This window comes from Echiichthys vipera (genome assembly GCF_963691815.1).
Source record: "Echiichthys vipera genome assembly, chromosome: 3".
NCBI classification, from domain to species: Eukaryota; Metazoa; Chordata; class Actinopteri; order Perciformes; family Trachinidae; genus Echiichthys; species Echiichthys vipera.
This window is the reverse complement of record NC_139828.1, coordinates 12186772-12196745: the sequence shown is the minus strand read 5'-3', so window position 1 is coordinate 12196745 and position 9974 is coordinate 12186772. Positions and strand designations below refer to the sequence as shown.

The 9974-nt window shown below is 40.8% G+C and overlaps 1 protein-coding gene across 2 annotated transcripts in view; it reads left to right on the top strand.

Annotated features, from left to right (window-relative positions):
- tle2b (TLE family member 2, transcriptional corepressor b) overlaps positions 1–9974 on the top strand; it is a 78134-nt gene that overhangs the window by 21922 nt on the left and 46238 nt on the right. The gene's annotated exons all lie outside the window — the stretch shown is intronic.

The following is a 9974-nucleotide window of genomic DNA, read 5'->3' as shown; positions in this document are numbered from 1 at the left end:
CAACAATATTTTCTGGTTTTAAGAAAGTAAAGTGCTAAAGCTTGCAGACACCTTTTATAAATGTCTTTCTTTTAGAGGATGGAGCAGAATTGAAAAAATATCAGAAAGTCAAACCACATTTACTCTCATGAATAATATGGTAATAGCAATATCACATCAATACAATATTTCATATTGCATTAATGCACAATCATAGATAAATATCACCGTATTATTTATACGTCGGAAAACCTAACACCATCTCTTTGTTCATAACATCGCCCTGAGGTGCACACTGTCATTTTCGTTGTGGATGATTTTGCTGTGATTTAAGGGTAGGCAGTTTATTTTTGGCATTGTTGGGCGAAAGATCCATAGCAATCTTTCATCACATTGTAATTGTGTTTTGAGAGAAAACTAGACTTCTGCATCTCTTCTTGGCTTTGTTTTCAGGCTTTAGAAAACTTTGGCATTTGGCCAATCACAGATCTTTTCAGAGAGAGAGTGTTGCTATTGGATGTTCGACAAATACAGATGTGTGTGCATGTCCTTCGGTGAAAGACAGTTCCGCTTACCGTGGCCAGAGGCAGCTAATTCAAGGCTAAAGTATTAGATAAGAGACTTTATTGTTATCCATCTACAGTGCAGTACAGTGCACAGAAGGATGAAACAAAGGAAGTCCGGTTTATTTGAGGCAGTGGACATTTGCTGTCCTATCACACAGCCTCGGTTTCTCTATTTGGATGGCAGCATGACCCTGCTACAAGGACCAGAGTCCAAGGCTACGGCACCGCTTACTACTGCCATTGAACGAACTATTAGAAGAAACGTAAACGCGGTATCGGGGCTGGTATTTATTGTAGGGTAAAGGCTAATCCCAGTTGCCCAGCTTCAGCCGGAAGACAGCCTTCTGGTTCCTAAATTCCAGCAATGTCTGATGGCTGTTATCTTTTCATAATCATTCTCAACACTAGTCAACATTTAGCACCATGTTTATTGCACCTCAAGAGGCCACTGCATACATGCAGACTGCCCCAAGAGCCTACAGATAGCAGGCCAAACTTTTAGCAACATTTTCTCTCCATCATTGACAACATATTTATTGTCAGAGTCTGAAAGAGAGTCCGAAAAAAAGAAATAAAATAGAGTAAGACATGTCAATATCTGCAAAGTGCTTCAGACACGGTTAAATGTTGCTACTAGTTTAGCCTCCTGCTAACTGTAGCCAAAGGCTCATAACTGCGGCTAATTCGAGTTCATCTTTCTGTAGAGCCTCCAATAACAATCATCAGTCAATCAGTCATCTCAAAGAGCTTTACAGGCCCACAAGTTTGCAAAAAAACAGGTCGTAATCCTCATTGAAATGACACTATATGAAAGCATCGGGAAGAAATGAATGATTACTATTACTTGACTCGTACAGGTGTAACGGGAAGAGCTCAGGAGAGAGTAGGGAGCACTGCAGAAGGAGGAATGTATGGATTTCCGCTTTATTTCTAGTTACATTTGTCATTTTGTGTGATGTAGTGGATAGATGATGACATTTTCAACTTAATGCAGTTTTGGCCACCAATCACAACAAATCAAATCAAATCTACATGATACAGTATAGTGAGGTACTTTCATTAAGTGCGCTCAACAAATGTCATATTAGCATATGGGTTTGTTCTAATCTGCAAGCATATTTGGATTGCTTTGTTGACATGTCCTGATGTTAGTGTAGTGTAAAAATAAATAAAGGGAATTGACAGCAACCCAAGAATCACTTTCTCATTTCTCTCATCATAAGGTAGCACACACACACACACACACACACACACACACACACACACACACACACACACACACACACACACACACACACACACACACACACACACACACACACACACACACACACACACACACACACACACACACACACACACACACACACACACTTTCCCTGCTCTCTGGGTGGGCAGTGCTGGGTGTTTTTGGTGGTACGTGACGTCAGCCAGTTGGCTTAGTGCCTCTCTGCCAAGCTCCACACACACACACACACACACACACACACACACACACACACACACACACACACACACACACACACACACACACACACACACACACACACACACACACACCATATGCGCTTTGCAATCTGCTACAAACACATACACAAAACCCACATAGACAAGAGAAATCACCCTGAGTGCTGAATGAGAGCACAGTGACGACACAGAGGGATTATATAACGGCGGGCATGGTTGGGTTGTAATTGGAGGTTGGTTGAGGGGGCAGGCAGTTAAGAGAAGATGAACTTATTAAAAACTGACTACAACAGACACTGCAATTTCAACTGTGCACACAGTGCTGTTATTACTTTGCTGCAGTCTTGACCACAGTCATAAAGCATCTACCTCAGAACAGACACCGGTTACGGCTGTACACAAGTCTGAATGTCACACACAACACAATATCGCATTGTTTTTCAGATTTAGCTCTATGCTTGAACATAGTTTTGAAGTGATTACCTTCAATATGAATACAAAAAACAAGAGTTACAGTCTTACTGTAATTAACATATACATCGTAAAACTAAATGTAATTTGTCAGTGCATTGAACATTATTGGTAGCTGTTAGCATGCTACATTTACAAATTGATAAACTGCAAAGCACAATTGTTGCTACACTAACAGTCCAGACTAGACTCCAATAGTGCATTGTCAGAGCGCTGTACAAACTGCACAAATGCTACAATTGTGCTGCTGCTGTCTAGCCTACACCCACATCTTATCTATATATGTCACTTAATCTTCTCCTTTCTGCCTCTTCAAATGAAACCTGGACTGGACCAATTAATTGTGGAATGAAATCTGTTGCACAGTTAAAGCAGCAACTTTTCTAATACTTTAACTGAGTGACGTAACTCACCTAGTAGCTTGTGGGGTTTTTACCCATTCAGCTCTTGGCTTCTTGTCACTTGGTGTTGAAAATCATTAGATTGTAACGCTGCCTTCTGTCTGAGGACCGCTGTTTTGTTTTCTTTGGAGTGAATGACTCAGGTCCAAATCCGGGCAACAACAACCGTCTAAACTGTTATGAGGTGAAGGTGACACAGTTCTTTATCTGACCTCACGACGAGGAGGCGAGCAAAGAGGAAATGATTCTGCAGGGACCAATAATCTCACAATTGAATGTTGTTATCAGATACTGTATATTGCTGCAGCTTTCTAATGGTAGAACAATGAGGGGGAAAGTTTTGCTTTCACTGGTATATTTCCCAGTACAAAACACTCCTCTTCACTTGCAGTCTTTTAACAACATTGTTTTGGTACACAGACACACAAAGATGAGGTTATTTATATAGTGTTTTGTTTCGTTTCCATGGTGTTGTCCTACCTGTCGCTGTAAAGGTGTGCAAAAGTTTTGCTCTTACTTGTATATTTCCTAAAATGTGGAAAGTTAATTAACAAGAGATGAACACAGAATGTATTTGTGTTCATCTGTTGTAAAAAGTAGGTAAGTAGTATCAAACAAAATGTACTTGAAGTATTAAAAGTAAAAACACTGGTTAAGCAGTAACCCCTATGACATTATATATTTTATTTTTAAGTTATGTTTAACTACTTTATATACTGTTGTATAATGTTTTATAAACTCTACATATGTTTTTGTTAGGGCTGTCAAAATAACACATTTATTATTATTATTAATTCATTACATTAATTAATCGTGTTCTATGATGCCTCTTAAACCCTTATGTCAGTGAGCATACAACCGTCCACAGTAGCTTTGTGATCGTGAGGGAAAGAGATGACAAAACATTGCTTAGCCCAGTGAATCGGGGAAGGACTTACAGGCCAGTGTGGCACCAGAGTGCAGTGGCATTACGCACAGCTCTGTTCTGTTCACTGTGTTTACCTTCATTAAAGACACCAGGCTGCTACAATACAACCATACAGACCTCAACACACATCAGACGGCGTGGTTATAACTCAACATTTCTCTTATCAGTTATCAGCTGAGATGGATGGTTTCAGTGTTTACATTGTATTATTTAGCCTTGTGGCTAGTGGACTCCATAGCTTCATCTTGACCCCTCTCGAAAGAACGCCGCGGTTGAATTTCATGCTGCATGCACATTTCCTTTTTCAGCCTAACATTGTTAAACCAGAGCAGCTAATATCTGAAGTAAGAGAAACAAATCAGAGATCAATGGAGAGAAGAGAAACTTGCTGTAAATTCCAGCAAAAACACAGTAGACTCTGACACTGGGCTAAAATTGAGTGGAAAATTTGCATCCAGCCCTCATAATGTCAATTCATTGACTCACCCATCTACCAAAATCTTATTGTAGTGCTATAAAAAGAACAATATTTTCCTCAGATATATGGCAATACTCAAGTAAACCAGAAAAGGATGTGAGTAAATACTTAGTTACTTAATTCCACCACTGTCTGCTGGACAAACTGTGTACATAGTCAATCGTTTTGCTTGCAGTTTGCCTTGGATTTTCATGAACCTGGGAGTTACATAGCTGAAGGCAATGACCTTGGAAAGTATTGACATCATGAACCACATAAGACGACAGAAGTGAACTGAAGACCTTTCCATTCAATCCTCTCACTCTTAAAAATTAGTTAGCTTCAGAGCTCCTTAACATTTACTGTCGCTAATCCAGTACCTGCTGGCTTTCCCTCTGGCTTTACAGAGCAGCATTCTCCTCATACCTTTAATACATTCCTTTTCGTAATGTCGTACTGGCTATATACAGTCAGTCGCTTGGTTTTAATCCAGAGTGGAGAGCTCTTGCTGAGTACGGCTGCTGAAGTGAGCTATTTAGTTACTTGCAAGGTTGACTTAAAATACCAGCGCCATGGTGGTTGCACTCAGCGGTTGGTGTAGTGGCAAATAAAAGTGAGATACTAAATGAAAAGAGGATGTTGGAGAGGAGTGAGAGAAAAGAGAAACAGAGAGTAATGTAAGAGCGGTGGAGAGGCTGATGGGAGAGATTGGGGGGGAGAATTAATAAGGAGAGTCAGACAGGAATTGGAAGAAGGGGAGGGCTGAGGTGAGGTGTAATGATGGAGAGGTGACGAGAGAAGCTGATGAGAGATGGAGGGAGAGAGGGAGTGAAGGAGGGGGAACAAAGAGATATGTCATATCTTTCATGTTGAGAGGGCTGGAGGAGAGGCCGACATGGAAACACAAAGAGATAACTTAAATATGTTTGCTTGTGTGCGTGTGCTTTAAAGCTTGCATGTGTGTTTTGTCAGGCGCGTGTGTGTGCATACTTGCATAAGCGTGTGTGCATTTTCTCTACATGTGAAAGAGATACCAAGTACGAATACTTCTTGTGTGCTTGGAAACACATTTTTTGCGTGTCAGTCTGTGGAAAGAAAAGGGTAAAATACACAGCGGAGGTGAGCTTAACACGGGGAGAGAAAGGAGAAGAGGAGAAAATATAGTTATAGCCCTTGACATGGATGAGAGAGACAAATATACAAAGTGAGCGAGCCAAGTGGAAAATAGCAATAGAGAGAGGGAACATAAAAGAGATAGATGATTGATATGAAATGACGAAGAGGAGAAAGAATGAGGCAGTAGAAAAGAGACAGAGTGTAAAAGAAATGATACAGCAGATAGATAAAAGAGAGAGAGAGTGATTTACTGTCCGAATATTTTATTACATTTGGACAAATGTATTTTAATTCTTTGGCAACGTTATTATTGAAACTTTAATGCCAAGGAAGCCCTTCGAATGGAGAGGAAAGAGGTAAAAAAGGTAAACAAGACTAGGTTGAAGCCTATGGCTGGGCTCTGTATGATGTTTAATTGTGGCCAAATACTTACAGGGATAGTCAGGGGTGTGTTTAATGTGAATTCCTGGTTACTAAATGTTCATCTGTGTAATATTTGTTTGTTGTGTACTGATGTAGCACATCACAGCACACGGTTAAGCTACATTTGAGAGAAATAATTGACGTCTTTAATTTGCTAATTTGCTAATTTGCTATTGTCAACACGTGACTCACTCATCAGCCCAGATTCAGGCCCAACCCCGTGATGATTATAAACACGGCCAGAGCCAGGAGCTACAGCATTTATACATGGACGCACTGAAACCTACACTGTACATTTACGACCACCTGACAACTTTTCAGTTCATTTCTCATCTGCTCCCATCACCACCTCCTGTCTGCTCCGACCCACCCTCTCTCTGCAGCAGTGCACCGATGTTAAACTGCCAGAAACTGAAACTTAAAGGTGCTCTACTACTCGCGTGTCCAGGCTGTCTTTCACAACAAACTACACAGAAGCTCGGATAACAACTCACACGCACGCACGCACACACACACACACACACACACACACACACACACACACACACACACACACACACACACACACACACACACACACACACACACACACACACACACACACACACACAGAGGGAGAGTGACTTCCTTCTCTGCTCAGAATGCTATTAATACACTCTATCTTTACATAAAAATAGTTGTTTGCTGCTATATTAATGTTCTGAATGTTGAGTACAGTGCCTTTAAAGTCCCACTGGCATGCTATCCTTGCGTCACTTTCAGATGGTTCAATTTTAAAGATTTTTTCTCCCCCTTTCTTTGTGATGTATCCTTCAACCCACTCTGTCCTTCCATAAAACAGAAAGAGAAGAATAATTGGCAAGAGAGACACAAAAGGTATTGACAGGAGAGAGTGGGAGGGAATGCACATGTGGATGAAGGTGATAAAGGGTACACCACAAAATAAAGATAAGGATAGATAGATAGAAAGACACAGAGCAACAATTCCTCCTTATGGTACTTGAGTATCTGATTGATTGATTGATTGATTGATTTCATTTGACCATTATTGATATATAATATAATGGTATATAATATAAATATGGAACAGCACTCTGTGTCATCCATTAAAATATATAAATAAAAGGTCTCTAAAAGTCTAATCTGCCGATATGGACTACCAATACTGTACCGATGTGTTCTTCTTCATCCATCCATCTTCAACCGCTTATCCCGGGGGTCGGGGTCGCGGGGGGGCTGGAGCCGATCCCAGCTGACATTGGGCGTGATACAGGCGGGGTACACCCTGGACAAGACGGCAGTCTATGGCAGGGCACATAGAGACGAACATAGACAGACAACCATTCACACCTACGGGCAATTTAGAGTCATCATTTAACCTAACACATGCTTCCCACTTTAAAAATCTGCACCATGGCACTCATGAGAAACATTTTTATATAATTGTAGAAAAACGTGTAAAGAATCAAGTTCTTTACCAAAGTGAAATTCAAGTACCAAGAATTCAACACATTCTCTTTTACCAAAATGTGTATATATACAGTATATATATATATATATATATATATATATATATATATATATATATATATATATATACTTGGAGGGAAGAACTGACATAGCCTCTGAACAGAAGAATATGTCGGAGCATGTCATGGCCTCAGGGGGAACCAGCAAACAACACATGCACCTGTACTGAACTGCTTCAAAGTCTGCCTCCTTTTTCTTTTATAGTTCTCAGCACATGACATTCAAGTGTAAAGAAATTTTCTCATCGTGACTCATTTTTGTCTTCACTGATTATTATTTCATTATCATTACACAGGACCCCATGTTGTGTTAAATGTCATGTGTGCTTTGTGTAAAGTGTTTGTTTAAACCATTTGTTTTCTTTTTTTTATTATTCAGAATTCTTACACATGCAGCGTAAACCTTGTACTATGTAACCTGGCTGTGGCTGTACTCAATTTTGTTCACGCCAATAAAGCAAATTTGAATTTAGATAGATTTGTACGTATATTGATAGGGACAGACAAAGATAGCAAGTGAGTAAAATGAGACAGGAAATAAAGAGAGAGAAAGAGACTGAAATGGGGAGCGAAAGAACATCTGACAGCTAGGAAAAGGAGGAGGGAAATAACTAGAGAGAGAAGTAGGGGTGATAGAAAAGAGGCACTGACAGCCTCTGAAAGATAGAGATCGGCGCGAAAGGGAGGGACTGAATGAGGTGAGGAATAAATGGAGAGGGAAAAGAGAGTGGTAGAGTGAAAATGAGCAAGAGAACAGAGAGAGGAAGAGAGAGAGAGAGAGAGAGCAGTGTCTCCCTCTCATCAGTCAGTGCGTTGCTCATCCGGCGGCAGAGGCTGCCTTTGTCACCATGACGGATCCTCGCTGTCTGTATGCCGCTCGCCACCAACACCATTACAGCACATTACTGATGTACACACACACAGAAACACACACACAGAAGAGAGAGAACAGCGCGTTTAACAAGAGCAGACACACACACGTGCAGAGGTGGTATCACAAGGTATTTAGCACTAACGCTCAGGTGTTACAGGTAAAGGTTTGGTGTGTTTTGGTGTCAAATGTACAAACACACACACACACACACACACACACACAGGTTTTTTTTAGATAGGAGCGTGACATTCTTGGCGTAGATATGTAGTAGTATTGATTCTACTGTATAATCTGGATAAATTATCTATAGTAGGATTATTATGAATTAGTCTACGATTATTTTCTCAGTCAATCATTTGGTCTTGAAATTGTCAGAAAGTGGTAAAGCCCATGACTTTTTGGATCAACGGTCCAGAATCCAAACTGCTTTGTGGCACCGTTAACCACAACCAGCAGTGATGTCACAACGGAGTACATCTGTACATCACTGCACCAAGGTGAAGAGGTAGATTACTGGAGATCAGTGAAAAGATTTGAAAATGACTCAATATTGAAATAGTTGTTTATGTTTTAAAGACACATTGATGAATCAACCAGTCTTCATAGTAACACCTGATCATTTACACCTGGTCCTGGATGTTTTCTCTATTCTGTCAGCATCGTGATTGTATCACAATATGAAAATTAGACGGGTGGTCAATGGACTGTCAACCATAAGTGTCGCATGTGAACGTTGCTTTGCTGATGAAGGGGTTGGCTTCAGCTGTGGGCCTGGCTTATTTGACTTTAGGAAGAGGCTGAATCAATTAACCTTCCAACTTGTTGGGGTGGAATATTTTCTTAAAGCATGCATTCAGATTGTTTTAATACATAACTGAGTGTTAGCAAACACTGTACTAATAACTCTTGCTCACTCTGGCTGTGAAACAGTCCTGTTAAAGTGCAGTAGAAGACAAACTATGAACGTATCGTTGAGGAATGTGTACAGACTGCATTTACACCTGGGTCAGGATGATCCCAATGAGAGCCAGACTACCTCAATATGCAGAGGGACCTGTGCACATAATGTTGTAGACTCAAACTGCAGACACACACACACACACACACACACACACACACACACACACACACACACACACACACACACACACACACACACACACACACACACACTGTTCAGACAGATCCAGGTACACAGTGCACAGTAGTCTTAGCAAGCATTCACAGAGTCTCATTAGTCTGGGCACCATACATACTGTAGGTCTTCGTAGGCACACAAACACATATCCTCAAACACACACACACACACACACACACACACACACACACACACACACACACACACACACACACACACACACACACACACACACACACACACACACACACACACACACACACACACACGCACACACACACACACACACACACACACACACACACACACACACACACACAGTCTTGCTCATTTGGCAGCCGTGCAAAGACAAAAACCTGCTGAGACAGTGATCGCACATGACTCACACAGAGACATAAATACCTCATTATACACAGACACACACAAACTTGTTTTTACTATACACACACACGCACTCACTCACTCTCTCTTTCCTTCTTTTCATTTAAACCACACTGACAAACAGCAGCATATGCAGCTACACTGTGCAACAGATGTTCAATGGGACATATTGTGTAAGACTGAATGTTAATTTGCACTTTCTATAAATTGCTAACGAAGCTTTGTCATCTGTTTGTCTCCACAG